Raw genomic sequence first — 22,708 nt, 5'->3', positions numbered from 1 at the left:
CAGGTTTGGGGTTCCCCTGGCGGCTGATAAGACGGAGGGTCCGACGTCTGAGCTGAGTTTCCTGGGGATAGTGATTGATTCCCAGGCTATGGAGTGCCGGCTGCCAGAGGCCAAGCTGTTGGATTTGCAGCGGGAGATTCGGGAGATTCAGGCTCGGCGTAAGGTCCAGTTGCGGACCTTGCAGTCGCTTTTGGGTAAACTGAATTTCGCCTGCAGAATCATTCCCATGGGGCGGATTTTTTGCCGGCGGCTGTCGGCGGCGACGGCGGGTGTCAGCGTTCCCACTCACTTCGTACGGCTGGGGGGTGAGCACCGTGTGGATTTACGGGTCTGGAACGAGTTTTTGGCTTCTTACAATGGCCGGGCCATGTGGATGGCGGGCCCGGTCAGTAATTTTGATTTGGATTTGGTTATGGACGCGGCGGGTTCCTCGGGTTACGGGGCGTTTTTCCAGGGACGGTGGAGTGCGGAGCCTTGGCCAGAGGCTTGGCGGGCGGCGGGGTTCCTGGGCAACCTGGTCCTGTTGGAACTGTTTCCGATCGTGATGGCTATGGAGCTGTGGGGTGAGGAGTGTCGGAATCTGAAGTTGCGCATTAATTGCGACAACATGGGGGTGGTGCAGGGGGTGGTGCAGGTGGTGAACCGGGTGTCGGCTTCTTCCCCTCCTGTTATTCGTTTGATGCGGCAGTTGATCCTGCGTTGTTTGCAGCTTAATGTCTTTATTTACGCTGTTCATATCCCGGGCGTGGAAAACGGGTTGGCTGACTCCTTGTCTCGTTTTCAGTGGGACCGTTTCCGGGAGCTTGCGCCGGGCGCGGAGGCGGACAGGGCGCCTTGCCCGGAGTGGATCTGGAAGCTGCCCTTGGAGTCGCTGCCGGATGGTTTCGGCGGTCAGTGAGTGGGCCCACCTGGTTGGCCTATTCCAAGGTTTGGTCGGAATGGTCTGGTCTGGTTCGGGAAGCGGGGGTGGTTGATCGGGGCTCTGATTGGCGGTTGCTGGTGATCTATTTTGTGGCTCGGAATATGGAGTGTGGGGCGTCGGTGTCTGCGATTGGTCGGAAGTTGGCGGGTTTGACGTTTCTGTTTAAGCTGTTGCGGGTAGAAGACTGGACGAAGGATTTTTGGGTGCGTCAGGCGTTGAAGGGTTATCGCAGGCGCTGCAGGGCTCAGGATACGAGGAGGCCTGTGACGTTTGCTACGTTGCAGTGCTCAGTTGGGAGGGGTGTGTGCTTCGGATTATGAGGTGCGTTTGTTTAGGGCGGCTTTTTCCTTGGCGTTCTATGGGGCTTTTCGCGTTGGGGAGTTGGTTAGCCTGTCCAAGCGCGTGGCCGGAGGGTTGTTTGACGGGGAGGTTCGCTTGGGGGCGGACAGGGTTGGCCTCTGGCTGCTCAGGTCCAAAATGGATCAGCTGGGGAAAGGGGTGCTGGTGTCGCTGTTTGCTTTACCGGGATCCGGGGTGTGCCCGGTGTCGGCGGTGAGGGACTTTCACGCTGTCCGTTGTGGGGGGGAGGGTCCATTCCTGTGTCACGCAGAGGGGTCCTTCTTGTCAAGATACCAGCTTGTTTCAGTTTTCCGTAAGTGTTTGCGGGCGGTGGGGTTGGATGGGAGAGAATTTGCGTCCCATTCGTTCCGGATCGGGGCGGCCACGGAGGCGGCCCGGTGCGGTCTGGATGAGGCGGCGGTTCGCAGGATTGGGAGGTGGGAGTCGCGGCGTTTCCGTTCTTACGTCAGGCCGCACTTGGTATTACTTTAATTGTAGCGTTATGGGCTCTTTCAAAAAAAAAAAAAAAAAAAGAAAACAACACGCAAACCGCCATGGGAGATGCTAAGCGCTCTGTTGGTAATTTTACTGCGATCCCTGTCCTGGGGTTGCAGGCGTTGTTCTGTTTTCCTATGTGTCTGTTAATGTGTGGGGTTTTTGTTCTGCTCGCTGTGTTCGTTCCTTCCCCGGGGGGTTTCTCTTTGTGGGTTGTTTGGGGTGGTTGAGGTGGTGTCGATTTCGCTGGGGTGACGCTGTTCCTGGGGTTGGGGTGCTTTTTACGCTGTTGGTTTTTCTTTCAGATGGAGGTCCGGCTCGCCTCGTCTGGATCGTGGGCCACTCCTACGTGTGTTGGGGGGCCAGGAGAGGAGATCAGCGTCCGGAGGGCAGGCAACTGGGGATTTCTTGGGGGGAGGCGTGTTTGCGGTGGTTGGGTGTCCCTGGGCTGCGCTGGGGTAGTTTGGTGGAGGAGGTGGAGAGACATGTGTCTCGGGGGGGGGGGGGGGTCCCCCGGCGGTGCTGGTGGTTCACGCGGGGGGGAATGACCTGGGGGTCAGGAAGATCCGGGACTTGCTTGCGGACATCAAGTCTGACTTTCTGCGGCTGAGTTTCCGCTTTCCGGGTACGGTACTGGTGTGGTCGGACATCGTGGCGCGGACGGCATGGCGTTGGGCCCGTTCGGTGTCAAGCATTCAGAAGACCCGTATTAGGGTTAACAAGGTTATTGGGCGATTCGTGGCCAATCAGGGCAGGATTGTGGTTCGCCACCGGAAACTGGAGTGCAATGTGGGCATGTACCTTAGGCGGGATGGGGTGCATTTGTCCGATGTGGGGATTGATTTGTGGTCCTTGGGTTTACAGGAGGGCATCCGAAGGGCGTTGCGGGTGTGAGGTGGCCCGCAAGGGTAAGGTAGTCACCCTTTTGGGCTGTGGCGGTGTGTGTCTGGTGGTCATTGACGGTTGGCGGTAAAATCAGAAGTCATCTGCTATGGGGTGGGGGGCCCATTGCTAAGATGGGTCCCTCCGGTGTATTCCTGAACGTTGGAGGGAATACCGGTATGGTTGTCACTGCGAAGGTTGTCTCCGAGCAGTCACAGCTGGAGGCCTGGAGAAGTGGGAAGTGGGTACCGCAGTGACTTGTTGGGTTGGTAAAGTTATGGGTCACCGTCAGAGATCACCAGACCGGGCATGTTAGCTATATGTTATTTCGTTACCAGATTTGTGTTATTGGTTATATGTTTATGTTTATTAAGTATATTTTATATTGTACATTCTTTCGGTTATATATATATTTATGGAGATATATATTTATATATTTTTGGTTGGAGTATTTGAGGTTTGTAATAAAGGCTGTTATGGCCATTTTACTCCAAAGCAAGGTGTGGTCTCTTACTTATGGGTAAAACATGGGGGGTAGAGGTTGGAGTGGAATGGGTAACAGGTTATAGTGGGGGCCTTTAGACTACCCTGGTCAAGTGAGGCCCGGAGTGCATGACTGCAAGGAAACTAACGGAGGGCCGGGCATGACAGGGATGTATAAGGGCAGCAGGGGGTTAATTGGGAGGTAGGCAGAGGCCGGTAGGAGGAGCTGGGAGAGTCTGCTGTATGGAGGGGGCGGAGCCGTATAAAAGGTGGAGGGGGTGGAGCTTAATTCAGTCCGACGGAGGAGAACCAGAGAGGAGGCAGTTGTCCCACCCACCCTCCCTATTTTTCTGAGTTTGCGGTGTTTGGTTGTTGTTGTGTTTTTCTTCCAGGTGCCGTGGATCGGATGTCATGACAGCTGTGCAGTCGGAGTTGGACGTTGGCGGTGTGTGTCTGGTGGTCTTTGACGGTTGGCGGTAAAATCAGAAGTCATCTGCTATGGGGTGGGGGGCCAATTGCTAAGATGGGTCCCTCCGGTGTATTCCTGAACGTTGGAGGGAATACCGGTATGGTTGTCACTGCGGAGGTTGTCTCCGAGCAGTCACAGCTGGAGGCCTGGAGAAGTGGGAAGTGGGTACCGCAGTGACTTGTTGGGTTGGTAAAGTTATGGGTCACCGTCAGAGATCACCAGACCGGGCATGTTAGCTATATGTTATTTCGTTACCAGATTTGTGTTATTGGTTATATGTTTATGTTTATTAAGTATATTTTATATTGTACATTCTTTCGGTTGTATATATATATTTATGGAGATATATATTTATATATTTTTGGTTGGAGTATTTGAGGTTTGTAATAAAGGCTGTTATGGCCATTTTACTCCAAAGCAAGGTGTGGTCTCTTACTTATGGGTAAAACATGGGGGGTAGAGGTTGGAGTGGAATGGGTAACAGGTTATAGTGGGGGCCTTTAGACTACCCTGGTCATGTCAGGGGAGAGGAGAAAGATTGTGTCTTCCCAGTACAAAGGAATACCCCTTGTGAGAAGCACCCTTGTGAGACCCCTCATCCTACAGTTAGAATCACTCCCTAGGTAACATATTTAACCCCTTGATTGCCCCCTAGTGTTAACCCCTTCCCGCCGAGCGTATGCAGATCGGCTTTCGGGGGTATACCGGGATGATGTCCGCATCTGCAGGCATCATCCCGGTACCGTTTTTTTCAGCGGGCGATTGGCTATCCAGCCATAACAACCGATGCAGCTAAAAGCCGCCCGGCTGTTATGCCGGAGGAGCAGGAGGGGACGTCCCCCCCTCCCGCTGCCTCCCGTCACTGTTAGGGCCGGTTCACACTGCGACGCGAGGCGAGGCGACACGGCTCGCCTCGCCTCGCTCCCGCAAGTCGCCCCCATTCAGTACTATGGAACCGTTCTGAGAGGAGCGACTCGAGTCGCTCCGACTCAGAAAAAAGGTTCCTGTACTACTTCGGGGCGACTTCGGGGGCGACTTGCATTGACTTCTATGCAGAAGTCCTCTGCAAGTCGCCGCTGAGCTCCCCGCAAGTCGCGGCGAGGTAAGTCGGAGACGCCTCGCCGCGGCTCGCTGTGTGAACCGGCCCTTACCGGTGCTCCCGCTCGATCGGGAGCACCGATTCAACGTCCGCTGCCTCCGGCTGCTGGGGAGGAACTGGAACAAAGCCGTAATCGGCTTCGCTCCAGTATCCTAATAGTAAACACGGAAGCGACGTCATGACGTCACTTCCCGTTTACTCAGCTGCCAATGGCGCCGGTTTTAAAAATATATACGGTATTCAGAATCGCCATTTTCGGCGATCTGAATACATTGAAGTGTAAAGAGTACCTGTCACCACCTATTACTGTCACAAGGGATGTTTACATTTCTTGTGACAGCAATAAAAGTGATACATTTTTTTTTTTAAAACAATTTAGTCATTTTTAAATAAATAAAATAAATAAAAAAAAAAAAAAATTTTTTTTTAAGCACCCGCCGTCCCCGCGAGCTCGTGAAGCAAAGAAAATGCATACGGAAGTCGCGCCCGTATATGTAAACGGTGTTCAAATCACACATGTGAGGTATCACCGCGATCGTCAGAGCGAGAGCAATCATTCTAGCACTAGACCTCCTCTGTAACGCTAACCTGGTAACCGTAAAAAAAATTTAAAGAGTCGCCTATTGAGATTTTTAGGTACCGTACTTTGTCGTCAATCCACGAGTGTGTGCAATTATAAAGTGTGACATCTTTGGTATCTATTTACTCGGCGTAACATTATGTTTCACATTATGCAAAAAAATTGGGCTAATTTTACTGTTTTTTCATGAAAGTGTTCCTTTTCCCAAAAAGTTGCGTTTAAAACACCGCTGCGCAAATACCGTGTGACATAAAATATTGCAACAATCTCCGTTTTATTCTCTAGAGTCTCTGCTAAAAAATATATATATATAATGTTTGGGGGTTCCAAGTAATTTTCTAAAAAAAATATGGATTTTAACTTGTAAACACCAAATGCCAAAAAGAGGCTTAGTCATGAAAGGGTTAAGCCCTTCCCTGCCAGTGACATTTATACAGTAATCAGTGCATTCGAATGGTCCCAAAATAGTGTCAGATGTGTCCGCTGCAATGTCACAGTCATGATAAAAATTGCAGATCGCCGCTATTACTAGTAAGGCCGCGTACACACGGGCGGACTGTTCGCCCAACCTTGTCCGCTGAACAGTGTTTGGGCGGACAGTCCGCTCGTGTGTGGGGCTTCAGCGGACAGTTTCAGCGGACAGTTGGACGAACAAGGTCTTACGGAAATTCCGAAAAACTGTCCGCTGAAACAAGGTTTCAGCGGACTGTTCGCTCGTGTGTAGGCTTGTTCGGCCAACTAAGTCTCGCGCATGCTCAGAAAGGATTTTCACGCCGAAAGCTATAATGCAGTGTATAGGACGTCGTATTTTTCGTCCCGTCGTACGTGCCGTTCACGTCATCGCGCACGGTTTCAGCAAACTGTTCGTCCGTCGTGTGTGGCCATGTCCGTCCATGCTAAGTTTGAGCGGACTGTTTGCCGAAACTGTTGGACGGACAAAGTTGGGCGAACAGTCCGCGCGTGTGTACGCGGCCTAAGAAAAAAATAATAATAAAAATGCCATAAATATATTCCCTATTTTGTAGACGCTATAACTTTTGCGCAAACCAATCAATGTATGCTTATTGCGATTTTGTTTTTGACCAAAAATTTATAGAATACATATCGACCTAAACTGAGGAAATTAAAAAAAAATTTTTTCATATTGGGATATTTATTATAGCAAAAAGTAAAAAATGTTCTTCTAAATTGTCACTCTTCTTTTGTTTATAGCGCAAAAAATAAAAACCGCAGAGGTGATCAAATACAACCAAAAGAAAGCTCTATTTGTGGGGAAAAAAAGGATTTAGGTACAGTGTTGCATGACCGCACAATTGTCATTCAAAATGCGACAGCGCTGAGAATTGTGAAAAGTATGCAGTAATCCGAGGTAAAGCTGTCCACATAGACCGTACTCCTCACCGCCATCTACCACGCTGCGCTTCACAAGCGGTTCATTCGCTCTACTGCAGGTTAGTCTTCCCTGTCACAATTGTAGACTGACAGCAGTGAGAGCCGGTGGTGTGGAGGACGCTCTATGTGGACAGCTTTACCCCAGATGCCTGCATACATAGATGTGCCTCTTTTAACCACTTGACCACTGGGCACTTAAACACCCTTAATAACCAGACCAATTTTCAGCTTTCGGTGCTCTCGCATTTTGAATGACAATTACTCAGTCATGCAACACTGGACCTATATGAAATTTTTGTCCTTTTTTTCACACAAATAGAGCTTTCTTTTGGTGGTATTTAATCACCGCTGGGTTTTTTTTTTTTTGTGCTATAAAAGAAAAAATACCGAAAATTCTGTAAAAAAACGAATTTTTCTTTGTTTCTGTTAGAAAATTTAGCAGATTAGTAATTTTTTCTTCATAAATTTTGGCCAAAATTTATACTACTACATATCTTTGGTAAAAATAAGTACAAATTGGTGGATATTATTTGGTCTTTGTGAAAGTTATTGAGTCCACAAGCTATGGTGCCAATATCTGAAAATTGATCACACCTGAAGGACTGACGGCCTATTTCAATTCTTGAGACCCTAACATGCCAGAAAAGTACAAATACCCCCCAAATGACCCCTTTTTGGAAAGAAGACATTCCAAGGTATTTAGTAAGAGGCATGATGAGTTTTTTGAAGTTGTCATTTTTTCCCACAATTCTTTGCAAAATCAAGATTCTTTTTACTTTTTTTTTTTTTTTCACAAAATTGTCATATTATCAGGTTATTTCTCACACACAGCATATGCATACCACAAATTACACCCCAAAACACATTCTGCTATTACTCCCGAGTATGGTGATACCACATGTGTGAGACTTTTACACAGCGTGGCCACATACAGAGGCCCAACATGCATGGAGCGCCATCAGGTGTTCTGGAGCACCCAGGACAATTCTGACATTTCTCTCCTACATGTAAAAATCATAATTTATTTGCTAGAAAATTACATAGAACTCCAAAACATTATATATGTTTTTTTAGCAAACACCCTGGAGAATACAATGGTGGTCTTTGCAACTTTTTATCTCGCACGGTATTTGCGCAGTAATTTTTCGAATGCTTTTTTTTGGAAAAAAAACTGTTTTGTGCTTAAAAAAAAAAAAACACAGTAAAGTTAGCCCAATTTTTGCATAATGTGAAAGATGAAGTTACGCTGAGTAAATAGATACCTAATATGTCACTCTTCAAAATTGCACACGCTCGTGGAATGGCGGCAAACGTCGCTACTTAAAAATCCCCATAGGCGACGATTTACATTTTTTTTACTGGTTATATGTTTTGAGTTACAGAGGAGGTCTAGGGCTAGAATTATTTCTCTCGCTCTAACGTTCGCAGCGATACCTCACATGTGTGGTTTGAACACCGTTTTCATATGTGGGTGGGACTTACGCATGCGTTCGCTTCTGCATGCGAGCACATGGGGACAGGGGCGCTTTAAAAAAAACTTTTTTTTTTATTGTTCATTTTACTTTATTTATTTTAGTTTGACATTTTTTTCCCCAAAAATAATTTTTTTGATCACTTTTATTCCTATTACAAGGAATGTAAACATCCCTTGTAATAGGAATATGGCATGACAGGTCCTCTTTACAGTGAGATGTGGGGTCAATAAGACCCCACATCTCACCTCTAAGCTGGGAAGCCTGAAAAAAAAAAAGATTCTGGCTTTGATCGTATTAGCGATTCGGTAGAAGCACCGGAGGGCGGAGGGCGGCGGGAGATGTCTATGGCTGGGTATTGCAGGGTATCACCGACTATGGCTGGGTATCTCAGAGCATGGTGTTGCAGAGTACTGCATTGCAGAGCATTGCAGGGTATTGGCGGGTGTTGCAGAGCATTGCAGAGTGTTGCAGGGTATTGGCGGGTGTTGCAGAGCATTGCAGAGTGTTGCAGGGTATCGGCGGGGGTTGCAGAGCATTGCAGAGTGTTGCAGGGTATCGGCGGGGGTTGCAGAGCATTGCAGAGTGTTGCAGGGTATCGGCGGGGGTTGCAGAGCATTGCAGGGTATCGGCGGGGGTTGCAGAGCATTGCAGAGTGTTGCAGGGTATTGGCGGGTGTTGCAGGGTATTGCAGGGCATTGCGGAGTGTTGCAGGGCATTGCAGAGTGTTGCAGGGCATTGCGGAGTGTTGCAGGGCATTGCGGAGTGTTGCAGGGCATTGCGGAGTGTTGCAGGGCATTGCGGAGTGTTGCAGGGCAATGCGGAGTGTTGCAGGGCAATGCAGAGTGTTGCAGGGCAATGCAGAGTGTTGCAGGGCATTGCAGAGTATTTGCAGGGAATTGCAGAGTATTTGCAGGGAATTGCAGAGTAATGCAGAGTATTTGCAGGGAATTGCAGAGTAATGCAGAGTATTTGCAGGGAATTGCAGAGTAATGCAGAGTATTTGCAGGGAATTGCAGAGTAATGCAGAGTATTTGCAGGGATTTGAGGGGTTAATTTTCGGTGAGCAGCGATGTGGGCACTGCAGATGCAGCCCACATCGCTGCTGACACCGATCTCTTCCCCCTCCGCTGTACCGATCGGTACAGAGAGGGGGAGGGAGGAACCGGCGTCATAACATGACGCCGGTTTGTTTCCAAGTGATCACTCCGTCATTTGACGGAGCGATCACGTGGTAAACGGCCGCGATGAGCGGCCGTTTACCGTGATTCGTGATGCGCCGGGTCCACTGGACCCAGCGGTCACGGATGCTCTCGTGTGCGCGCCCGAGGGGGCGCGCGAGAGCAGAATTCTGGGAGGCCGTTAATTAACGGCCTCTTAGAGTTAAACAACCGCCCTGATGCCGTTAATCGGCAATGGGCGGTTGTTAAGTGGTTAATCATCAAACATGCTAAATGTTTTACCTTTATTAAATGTAATCAAACTGCTACACTAAGCCCTTGTACACAAGGTCGGAGATTCCAACAACCAAATCCGTCAGATTTTGTCCGACGGATTTTGTCTGACGGATTTTGTCCGAAACTGTTGTATACACACGGTCGGACAAAGTTGTCGGAAAATCCGACGTGATGACGTTATTTCGTTACGATGGGACTATGTTCACGCTAGTAGCCAATAGCTTTGGTGTAGGAATTTGATCTGAGCATGCGTGGCACTTTGTCCAATCAGAATTCTCTACAGGTGATCAGAGTATGTCCGATCGGAGCATTTTGTCAGAAATATATTTCCGGCAAGTTGGAAAAGTTGGTCCGACGGATATTCAGAGGGAAACAGTCCGATGCAGACCACACACAGTCGGAATATCTGACAAAACGCTCCGATCGGACACATTCCGACGGAATCTCCGACCATGTGTACAAGGGCTTAGAGACACCTCTCTTCTCTTTTATGCTCTGTAGCTCCTGCTTCTTAACCTCTTGTGGAGGCTCCCATTTGTGGATGGCCATTTTATGGTTATACAATCTATCACATTGCACATCTTGTTATATGGACTATAAACTGAAGGACCTATGGATAAATGGTTGTGGAATGAATCATTTGAGTTTCCATTATTTCTTATGGGGAAATTTGCTTTGTTATATAAATGCTTTGGATTACAAGCATGTTTCTGGAACGAATTATGCTCACAATCCAAGGTTTAACTGTACACCATATTGTACTTCTGCACTATATACATTATATTGCACATTACAGACTGTTTGCTAAGCAGTCTTTGACTATTTTCGTGAAGTTCATCTCTAAGGTAGGCTCAGACAACGTGTTAGCTCTCTGTCTATTTTAACTGCTACAATACTGGGCACTTTCATCCCCTTCCTTCCAAGACCAATTTTCAGCTTTCAGCGCTCTCACACTTTCAATGACAATTGTTACGCTGTACACAAATTAAATTTTTATCCTTTTGTTCACACAAATAAAGCTTTCTTTGGTGGTTTTTAATCACGACTCTGTTTTTAATTTTTTGCGATATAAGCGAAAAAAGAGCGAAAAATTTTCTTCTTTTTATTTTAAAAGAAATCCAATAAAATCAAATTTTGTCATAAATTTAGGCCAAAATGTATTCTGCTACATGTTTTTGGTAAAAGAAAAATTACATTATTGGGACATATGTGGAGGACAGGTGTTTTTATTATTTGGGGACATGTGTGTTTACACTGTGTGGTGACATGTTGTGTGGTGACACTAGACGGCCTCTGTATGTGGCCAGGCTGTGGAAGTCTCACACATGTGGTATCGCCGTACTCAGGAGGAGTAGGAGAATCTATTTTGGGGTGTCATTTTTGGTATGTACATGCTATGTGTTAGAAATATTGTAAAAATTGACAACTTTGTGTTAAAAAAAAAAAATGCGTTTTAAACACTTCCCACCTGACGGCCGTTATATGACATCCTTGACTTTGTGCGGGGATATCTGAATGATGCCTGCAGCTACAGGCATCATTCAGATATCAGTTTTTTTCAGCGGGCGATTCCCTACATCATAAGAATGATCATATCGGCTATTCCGCTGCTTGATCATTCTTATGGGAGGCGAGAGGGGACTCCATCTTCTACCGACTCACTGGTACGATCGAAGCCAGGATTGTTTTTTTTTTTTTTTTAATTCAGGCTTCTCAGCCTAGAGGCGAGTAATGGGGTCTTATTAAAGAAGACCTGTCATGCTATATTCCTATTACAAGGGATGTTTATATTCTGGTTAATCCCATCCCATTTAGACCTCCCATTTCCTTTATTGCACTTGTGAACTCTGTTTTTCTTTATGGTACCTTTATGAGTGGTGCCTAAAACAAAAGTTTTATTAGTTTTACTATAAAAATAAAGGTGTAATCAGCAGTCAAAAGCACTGTACAGTTGAACAAGTGGTGTGACAAACAAGGCACACTGCAACAATGATTTCAAGGTCACGATAACCCATGCCAGCAAGGCTAAATCTAAAATTCACTACCCAACAGTGTGCTTAAATATCACAGCTGAGAGGATCAGTATGATGCATCTATCAGAGCGTTGCTCTTCGCTGTTAATAATGCAAATATTTTGAACAAAACTTTAATAGTGTAAAGCCAACTTTACACAGATTAGAGCCTTGGGCTAACAAATGCATCTATTACTTAGGCAACTATAGTTGGTCTGAGCACAGCTAAACAAATGAGCTTGATTAATATGCCGAGAATGGACTGGCCATGCAGGTACCAAACAGCAGCTGAAATTTGGAGACACTTACCCTTTGGTTCACATCTTTGGATATTTGGGGCCTGCATTTGCCTGGGCACAGCAGCCCATGCATTTCACACAAAAAAAGGGATGCACCTTTTTCAAAACGCGGCCCTGTGGTTCCTGCACCCACAAATGCACTGCGTTTTTATATATCAAAATCATTGGCAGCCTCAGATGTTCTCACATAGCAGCGTGTTTTCACTGCGTGTGGTTGTGAATGTGAGAATCACTGCAATTCCCACACCTGCAGCCACACACATAGGTGTGAGTCTGCAGAACAGAGGGGGACAGCAGAATGGAGGGGGACAGGGAGGGGGACAGCAGAACGGAGGGGGACATAGAGGAAGAACAGACGGGAACAGCAGAACGACGGGGGACACGAAGGAAGAATGGAGGGGGACAGCAGAACAGAGGGGGACATGGAGGAAAACTGGAGGGTGACAGCAGCAGAATGGAGGGGGACAAAGTGTGAGTGTAAAGCCTCATACACACAATCTGACTTTGTACAAATTTTCCCGTGGATTTTTGTACAAAGGGCGTTGGCCATGAACTAGTTAAGCATACACACGGCAGGACTTTTTCAGCCAACTTTCACCAAATCACGTGGTTTTTCTGCTCTTTACCGCCACCTTTGGTCAACTTCTGTATTGTTGTCTGATCTTTTGCATTGGTTCTGAGCATGCGTGTTTGTACTTTGTACAAAAGTCTGGTATGGTTTTCTGTACACACGATCGGACTTTGCTCCATCGGACTTTTGTTGTCGGAAAGTTTGTCTGTTTGCACAGCCAACAAAAGTCAGATGAAAACCGAAAAAGTTTGTCCGATGGAGCGTACACACGGTCGGATGTTGCCTTAAAACAGCTAATTTGCATGTTTGTTGTCAAAAAGTCCTATCGTGTGTACGGGCCTTAACACAGACAGTACAGTACACCTGTCCTGGTCCTGGAAGAATGTCTGGCACTGACTGCAGGCGGAAAACTTGCGGACCTCGTGGGCAGGAGGAGCCTTGAGAAGGACTCAGTCAGACGAGGCTCAGGCTGGCTGGCTGCAGTGCTCAGGAGGAGAGAAGTTGAACAACTGTGGCTCTGTCTGGTGGTGACGAGTCTGGTCACTGTCACTGGTGTCACTCTGTGCAATGCTGGCTGGCTGGTATGGCTGCTCTCTCTCTCGGACTGGGCGGTGGGCGAGCACGCTGCTCTCAGCCGTAGGATGCGGGCGGGTGCACTGCCCACACTGGCTGCCAGTGCCTACATGTCTGTCAGTCCGCCCCTCAAGCCTCAGTTGATGCCACTGGTTGCTAGACGCGGGGCGGCCCCTAGCCTAGCAACCAGCCTGGCAGCCAGCCAGCCTATGATTTGTCATGTCATGTGTGAGAGTCTGTAATATATGAAATATATGAAATATTATGAAATATTATGATATTTCAAAGTCTTACGTATATGTTGAAATCAATCAATTCTTGTGAGACGAATTTCCATAATTAGATCTGAGTCAGCGTAATTCAAAAATGTGTATTTATTTGTACACATTTAAATACAAAAGGATGCTTACAAAAATAGTACAATGTTAATCATTTGTATCTTAAAAAATTGTCTTAGAAAGATTTAAGGTTATGCCATGTAGCATTTAAAATGGCCGAATAACCCTTTGTATGCTGGAAGGCTGTGTGCAAGACATGTGTCTTTCTTCTAGCTTGCTTGATCTTAAAAAGCACATCTGCCTCGTTGTGTGAGCAGAATCCAACAGGAAGTCTCCCTGCCAGTATTACCATTATATATTAACCTACATTCCTGAGTTCCGGCCGAAAGATAACTCCTCCTTACAAAAGTGTAGACTGAGTGATTGATTACTATAACAGAGCTAACATGTGTTAACACTTAAATCACAACTCCACAGTCTAATGACAGGATGTGAGGGAGAAGGAATATTTTAGACTTAGAGTCTAGAAAAACATTGTCTCAACTTACATAAGCCTTCTCACTTACACATAAAATGACTTTCTAAAAACATATATATAATGAACTAGATAAGTTTACATAAACAATATCACTTTACATAGCCCTTGAAAGTATATATAAAATATACAATATTCATCAAAATCCTGACAGGTTTTAAATATTTACTTTTCCAGCTATGCAAGCCATAACACAGAATTAATTGATTCAAGGTTTTGCATTCACACAGTATGATGGGAATATTATTATCCTGAATAAAGTATAATAAAGCCAATTAAAATTTAGATATTAAGAATATAACATTCCCCTCTGAAATATGAATACTAATCATATTTTTCAGATTAAAATTCATCCATCATCATTCATGTCACATTCAAACAAACTTTGATTCAATAATTCCAAATGCTTTGTCCTGCACAATTGGATTCATACCTTCAAAACCCAATTTTCCTCTTTAATTTACTTTGTAACAAATCATCTCCTTTCTTAATATCACTTCTAATTCGATTATATAATTTTTTCATTCTAAACATTAAACATAACTGGAATATAAGGAATAACATGATAATAATAAAAATAATTACAATAGGATGTGATAAAATATTTCCTGCTGCTGAAGTTATCGAAGTTTTTCCCCACATGGATACACTATTACTAAATCTTTTCCACCAATTACTTCCTGAAAATTCTGACCATTGATGTGATATTTCTTGCAAATTACCTTGTTCATGTTTAAACAATACTTCTGCATTCTGCAATTCCTTAGCCAAAGCTATTAATAAACCTTGATCCTTTTGAATTATATTTGCCCATTTTTCCCATGGAAATTCATCTATTTGGGAAATATTATACTGTGTAGGTAGAGCGCTAATATTTTTCATAAACATATTTGTTAAATTTGTTCTCAACCCATTAATACTTATTGCAACAATATCTCCTTCTATACAATACAACCCTTGATTTAGGTTTTCTGTATTTGTACAAGAAGAGAAAAAAGTTTTAACCCTTTCTGTATCTGACATAATTTGAAAACAGACCTTCTTTTTATCTACACGAGTAACTAATTCAGAATTAATTTTATTTTCAATTCTTGCTGAACATAATGTATGATTATGATAACAAGAATGAAATATGCTTTTATCTTGATTAGGTAAACATATAATTTTAGACTGGAATTGTAAACATGATGACAAATCTAATTGTTCTAATTCAGAATTTTCATTGTTAAATACAAAATCTGTATACTGTAATTTATAGTATAATAATTGTGTATTACTGACAGGTAATCCCAAAACAGTGATTGGAACCAAAATTTGTTCTTTTCCGGTTATTGGAATCATAGAAGAACTATAACATATGTCCTGCTTGCATCCTATCCATTTATTTACCCATAAATCTGTATGATTTATCGCATATAAATATTCTTTGGGCAAATACTGTAAAATGCCAAGAGGAGTTATTCCACTCTGAAATGCTTGCGCAATTATTTTAAAATTAGTGGAATATTCCGTTTGAATTTCTAAACATGCTCTGGCTATATGAGAATGTTGTTCACTTCTCATCAGATCAAGAGTAATATTTTGAAGATGTAAAATAGATGGACCCATTATATTAGCAGTTTTAATTACCATATTTTCTAAAATCTGATTTAAATGTCTTTGTATTTTAATACCATTACTTCCCACTAAACCAGCAGTTTCTAGATCAGACTTTAAAGTACTAATATCCATACTATTTGTTATACTCCCGATTGTGCCAATCCCTCCTAAAATACCTTCAACAATACCACGCTTATTTCTGTTATAATTTCTATTATTAATTCCAAACCATCTCTCAATACCCAATTCCATATTAACCAGATGTCCTTGACATTGTGGAAACCTTGTAGAAATTTTCCATTCTGAAACATTAAAGTTCCACAAAACAATGACAAACTTTCCCTCTCTCAAAAGAGTTCTGGATTGGAAATGGTTAATCTGAAAAGGGCTTGCAGAGAAACTTTTCTTATTGACACATGGAGTTTTCCTTGGAGACATAACAACAACACTTGCCTTTGCACATTTCACCGGATAATTTTCTATTGATATGCAACATTTATATATACCAGTATCATTCAAAGATACTCTCATTTGTTGATAAACAAATGTATTATTAATCCAATTCACATTACCAAAAATTCCTTTATGAATTATGACAGTAGAACTATAAAAAAAACTACCCAAAAACTCATCATTCCTTTTCCAAGTCAACAATGAATTTTGAGGTAAAGATATCTTTGTATCACATATCAAATGCAAATTATCTTTATCTTCCATAATTTTCAAAGATTGTGGGAAAATATTAATTTCTGGAACAATCTTATCAACTATAAAGATATCGATTTTGACCCTTATTTCAGTAAATTTTCTTATAACTTTAAAATCCCATGTTCTTACAACATCTCCTTTTTCATCTCCAATGATGTTTAAATATTTTGGATTTAATATCTTTACAAAACTTTGAAAAAGATAATAAAATTGATCAAAGGAATAAAGTATTTTCCCAGATCTTGTCATAATATTAGTAACATCTCCAGACCAAATTGTTGACTCATTACCCTTTAAAAATATAGACCAGAAACTCCTCAACAATATGTTACACTCAAAAGTTCCGGTTTTGTTATTTAGTCTATAAGATCCCTGCATCTTAACAAACTTTGTTTTGGATTCTATTTTAACTTTGATGTCAATATCATTGCTGTGAATGAAATACAATTGTAAACAACAACGATATCCATCACCAATACATAAAAATCCATACAAATCTTCTGCTGTATTAATATCAACATCTCTAAAATTATGATTTTTATCATATGCACTAATATCAATAACTCTATAATTTTTGTCCTTTGTAATGATATCAATGTTCTTATTTTTCAGTTCATCTGCATTGATATCAATGTCTACATCTCTCTTATTTCTGAATAACATATGATCTTTGTTGTGTAATTCTTCATTCCTGTTAGTCTTTATATAACTTGAGCAGTTCTTGATATATCTTATCACAAATAAAATTGTCACTAGGGAAAAGATGCATCCTGTAGTGATGATACACTTCCTCTCTTTAAAACTTTTCATTTGTTGTGCTGACATCTTTTTCTTTTGGAATACGCACTTTCTTCAGGTTCGATTTTTATTTTTAATTCCTGAAAAAATAAAGGCAGCATCATTATCTTGGAATATAAAATGTGTTATACCCACATTTTTCTTTCTGCATACTTGTTTCACTGAACTAAGAAAGTATTTGTACCCCTTGAACATCCCAAAATGTCCATGGACTTTCCCAATTACTTTTCCATGTTTCAACTCCTGAAACTCTGTGACGTGTCACCATCTCTTTTATCTTTTCTTGTCTTAGACTTGTGTCAACAATATCTAATTTTATCTTAGATAAACCTTTCTGTTCCTGGTCTACTTAATAGACCGCTTATCTTATATAAAAGATAATTTTGTTTTAACAACAAAATAACAAAATGTTACAAAAAACAATATCAATTGTAAAATATCAAAAAATAGATTATTCTGAAGATTAAATCCGATATGTGCTTGGATTTAATAACAATCCTTCATGATATATATATGTCTTGTGTGTGCTGGAGAAAAAATCTCCCTGGAATGTGTGCCCTCCAGTAATTGACTGTCTCCTCTCCTATTACACAATTCTACTCCTAAACACCAACTCCCACCTTTTTCCTTTTTAAGACTAGCTTAAAAGTTCCGCTGAGCTATATTGTTCCACAGAATGAGTATTTTCCCTCCCACCTTTCTAAAACAATGGGTGTCTCATTCTAAATTCCTAAGGGTTGCTATGAATAACCCTTTGTAAAAAAACATTTTAAACATACACAAACCTTTTTACCTTATCAATATATATATACAAATTATTTCTTATTCTCTTAATCAAGAAACATTGTAATATAAAAACTTATATTTCTAACTAACAAAGACACTTTTTATCATGAATTAACTTTCTTTTTCAAACTTAGAAATATGAGGAGGAACCATTTTGTATACCTTCTTACTCCACGAGGCAACACAAACTCCATTTTATTTTCTCAACTGAAAATTTTTAGAGAAACCATTTTGTATCTCTTCTTCAATCAATTTTGACTCCACGATGCAACACAAACTCCATTTTACTTTCTCTTTTAAACTCAAAAAGGAGAATACTTTGTAGCATCAGAAATTGTGCTTCTTACATCCATTAAAAATAACTGTAACAACATCAACCCAAATATTTCCTTTGTCCAACAACCTTTATCAATCCTAGATTTAATTATCCGATACATCCTCACAATAATACCTACAAACTGCGAATGTTATCATACATGAAATCTCTATTCTATTCCCTGATATTACACATTCTCTGTCACAACTGAAGTTTGCTGATATATCCCAAACTAGAAAAACATGATTATTCAACCTCTAAACAATAATTAAAGCATCATCATTAGTGAATCCCACCTGTAGGTGCTGTGAACTATAAATACACAATAATCCTTTTTCGTCATGACACAAACTTATGGTCTAATGACCCAAATAATAACTTCGTGGCAACCTATGAGGACTGAAAAAAGCGTTATAACCTTTTTTTCCTCTGAAATTAAAGGAATATGTGTGTCCACTTTCTTCACAGCATTAATTTATACCATATCAGGTTGGACTACTAACTCTCCATGCAAAAGCTGTTTCCTTTGCCAATAAATCTGCTGTTCTGTTACCTACAGATAACTCACTTTCATCTTTTTATGTGCTGGAATTTTTACAATAGCATATGCAAGAGGATTACTCTCTGCAAGGTCAAAAACTACTTCTAATGTCTCTTTCTGCACAAGAGTCTTATTGGATGAATCCACAAAACCTCTACATAGATAACGTACAACATATGAACTATCACTATAAATCACTAATGAACCTTTCTTCTCTTCCTTGTCAATACTATCTCAATATCTTTAAACAAACCTGTATCCATTTTGGTCTGACTCCAAAGACTTTTATGTGCTCTAACTGATTGTTCCAATTCGAGATTGGTTCCTGTGTGTGACCAATTAAAATCTGAAGACATGTCAGCGACTGCTGTACAAATACTTACAACGTTACTGTACTTTGAGGAATCTATTAACATAGATTTGGGCCTAGATGAATCTTTCCATATAGTAGAATTACTTAAATCAATAATCCAATCTAATTTACTAATCACATCCATGCCTAAAATATTCTCTGTATTTTGGCAACACCATATGTCTATATTTGTTTTTAAAATTCCGGGAATTTCGAGAGTCACATCAGAAACTTTAACTGCAACTGTATTTTCTTTTCATTGAAATCAATTAAATTACATTTTGGAAAATCAATATTCACAGATAATTTGTTTTTAGTTAAACTGAGTTCAGATCCTAAATCTATTAACCATTTAGTATTCTTACCATTTAATAAACCATGTAACCATGGCCTTCCACTTTCATCTATTAAAAGTGAAGTCACATATTTTAATGTTGGAGGTGACTCAGAACCCTTTTCCCTAAATCCTGATAACATTTCCTGTCTGTTCTGAAGCTTTAGCTCCGCCTATGGCATGTATCTCATCATCTCTGTCTCTCTGAGTACCATGCTGACTGAATACAACCCTTTCAATGTTCAGCTTGAACAAAACAAAAATAAAAACTTAATACTCATGACAATAACACATAGATAAAAATATTAAAATTATATCAAAGTCCTCAATAATATTCCAAATGTCAAAACCAAATCTTTTTAAACTCATATCAATCCTTATTCATAGCCATTAAACGTCAACCAGAAATTTCTTACCATATCTGCAGTTAATTTAAGGACTGCTGACTGTTTTCAGAGTATTATATGCTACATAATTAAACCTTTCCTGTCTCAATGGACTATTTTCAGTTTGCAATCTTTGTCTTTGGTTCTTAGAAGAAAAATGAATTTGCTTATTATGACCTCTATACCTCAGATTACTGTGCCAACGTACAGAATAAACCTCTTGACGCCTGGGCAAAATTTTCGGATAATACAACCTCTTTTGTGTATTATTATTATTCAACTTTTTATAGACTTTCCTCTGAGCATATGGCGATGAAAATCTACATTTCTGCTTACTATCAGTATTATTTAAGTCAACTGACTTCCCACTCTCATTGTCTGAGGAAATATTAACATTTGACTCATTACAGGATATGACGTTGACGGCTGCCTTCATCATATGTTCATCATCCTCCATCCTTGAGCACTGAACATGTGCAAAAACCTCAGCTTGCAGTAATTGGGTCTTAAGTATATTTAGAATATTTTCATGTTCAAATTTTTCCTGGGTCAAGAAAACAATTTGATTTTCATTTTCTTTCAGAGATTGCAATAATGCATCAATTTTATGTTCCAATTCAATTTTTTCAGTCAATAATTGTTCAGTATATTTCTTCTCCTGCTCTGCTGCAATTTCTATTGCATTCTCTAAATTTTCAATATATGTACAAAAAGTCTCACAACTTGAACAACTAGATTCAAAAAGTACATTTTCAGTTACACTTTGACTTTGTTTTCCTGGCATATCAAACACCATATCATTATAACTTTTAACAAGTTTCATTATATTACGTACTTTTTTCTTTGTTTTAACTAATGAGAATCTATCCTTCTCAATGTCAGCATTTGCCTGAAAGCATTGATCATACATTAATTTCCATAAAACAGCATCAGAGACCTGTTTCGATAAACCTTTAAATTCTAATGTACTTTCATCAGCTAAAACAGCTACAAATTCCATATTACGTTTCTACTCACCAAATAAAAACTCGTCAGTTTTTTTCCGCTGGAAATTCTCCGGTCTTTCACAATCAATCGATCGATTTTTCTTCTAGGTTCTTTTTCAATCTTTGCGAAGTTTAATCTCTGTTCATCACTTCCCCTCTGATCACAAGGATTGAAGTTGAAAAAAAAACTTCCGACTTATGATTGAACTGGTTGTAGCTCGCCAATTGTAATATATGAAATATATGAAATATTATGAAATATTATGATATTTCAAAGTCTTACGTATATGTTGAAATCAATCAATTCTTGTGAGACGAATTTCCATAATTAGATCTGAGTCAGCGTAATTCAAAAATGTGTATTTATTTGTACACATTTAAATACAAAAGGATGCTTACAAAAATAGTACAATGTTAATCATTTGTATCTTAAAAAATTGTCTTAGAAAGATTTAAGGTTATGCCATGTAGCATTTAAAATGGCCGAATAACCCTTTGTATGCTGGAAGGCTGTGTGCAAGACATGTGTCTTTCTTCTAGCTTGCTTGATCTTAAAAGCACATCTGCCTCGTTGTGTGAGCAGAATCCAACAGGAAGTCTCCCTGCCAGTATTACCATTATATATTAACCTACATTCCTGAGTTCCGGCCGAAAGATAACTCCTCCTTACAAAAGTGTAGACTGAGTGATTGATTACTATAACAGAGCTAACATGTGTTAACACTTAAATCACAACTCCACAGTCTAATGACAGGATGTGAGGGAGAAGGAATATTTTAGACTTAGAGTCTAGAAAAACATTGTCTCAACTTACATAAGCCTTCTCACTTACACATAAAATGACTTTCTAAAAACATATATATAATGAACTAGATAAGTTTACATAAACAATATCACTTTACATAGCCCTTGAAAGTATATATAAAATATACAATATTCATCAAAATCCTGACAGGTTTTAAATATTTACTTTTCCAGCTATGCAAGCCATAACACAGAATTAATTGATTCAAGGTTTTGCATTCACACAGTATGATGGGAATATTATTATCCTGAATAAAGTATAATAAAGCCAATTAAAATTTAGATATTAAGAATATAACAGAGTCTGAGATGTTTTAAACTTTATAAGGGTGGCAGCAGACGGGTGGAGTGAGTCGGAGGAGTGGACTGGTCTGGTCACTGTGTTTTTTTTTTTTCGTTCCGTGACACTGTATTGTCCTGGAATGAAGGTGCCGAGGACACGGGACAAAAATCTCAAATCAGGGACAATCCCGGACAATCCGGGACACGTGGGCATCCTAGTGAGCCATGCCTTATACCTCCTAAATCTGGAAGAAAGCAGGCTGTAGCAAGGTAGGAAAGTGGTACCACATGGTGGTAGAATGACAAGTAGCAGGCAACAGGGTAGATGCATGCTGATTCCCCTAGTGACAACAGTCTCTTTTCTCTCCAGATAATATATAATTTCTTGTTCCATTCAAAAATGTTTTTTGTATTCTGTTAAATCTAAGTGTATCAATACTATTTTCTATTCTGAAGACAGTATAAACTGTTAGGCTGGGTTCACACTAGCTATGGCCACGGCTCACAGCGGGGGGGTCCAGTGCGTCCCTGTTCCTGTTTGCCGTTTCAGGTGTGAATCAGGTCTGAATTTTTTGCTAAATTCATACCTAAAACAAACCAGAAGACGCACAGGACCCTTCTGCAATTCGGACCGCAGCCGCCATGCACATACCTCCCAAATTTTTGAGATGGGAATGAGGAACACCTATCAGCAAAAGTATGCAGGCATAGGACACTCCCCTGGCCACGTCAGGGGAGTGTCAAAAAACAAGATTGGTTAAACCCACAAATGCTTTTTTTTTTCACCACTACTGTTCCTTTATATTGGCTTTTGAAAATTACAAGTGCAGCAGTTTAGAAATCAGATGAAAGGCTTAGTACTGAAAAAAAACTTTTTGATAGATAAAAAGTGCATTTTATATACAGCTATATAAATCAGACCAATATGAGGGACAAATGAGGAGGAACGAGGGACAGA

At 41.1% G+C, this 22,708-nt stretch overlaps 1 protein-coding gene and 1 long non-coding RNA gene across 4 annotated transcripts in view; one reads left to right on the top strand and one right to left on the bottom strand.

The window, feature by feature from the left end:
• The window catches only part of LOC143933531 (transmembrane protein 272-like), a 154,206-nt gene that overhangs the window by 17,726 nt on the left and 113,772 nt on the right, over positions 1-22,708 (top strand). The window contains exon 2 of one of the 3 annotated variants that reach the window (XM_077456451.1): positions 6,482-6,558. The exons of the other annotated variants lie outside the window; for them this stretch is intronic. The gene's annotated coding sequence lies outside the window, so the exon portion shown is untranslated. The remainder of the gene's footprint in view (positions 1-6,481; positions 6,559-22,708) is intronic. 3 annotated transcript variants of the gene reach the window in all.
• LOC143933524 (uncharacterized) lies at positions 13,402-21,759 on the bottom strand. The gene is made up of 2 exons (XR_013263112.1): positions 20,696-21,759; positions 13,402-17,043 (listed from the first exon to the last, which is right to left on the bottom strand). It is a non-coding gene; the product is annotated as an uncharacterized LOC143933524 (long non-coding RNA).

This window comes from Lithobates pipiens, unplaced genomic scaffold (genome assembly GCF_037356315.1).
Source record: "Lithobates pipiens isolate NorthernLeopardFrog02 unplaced genomic scaffold, aLitPip1_a1.2 Scaffold_10, whole genome shotgun sequence".
In the NCBI taxonomy this organism is placed as follows: domain Eukaryota; kingdom Metazoa; phylum Chordata; class Amphibia; order Anura; family Ranidae; genus Lithobates; species Lithobates pipiens.
This window is presented reverse-complemented; position numbering and strand designations above follow the sequence as displayed.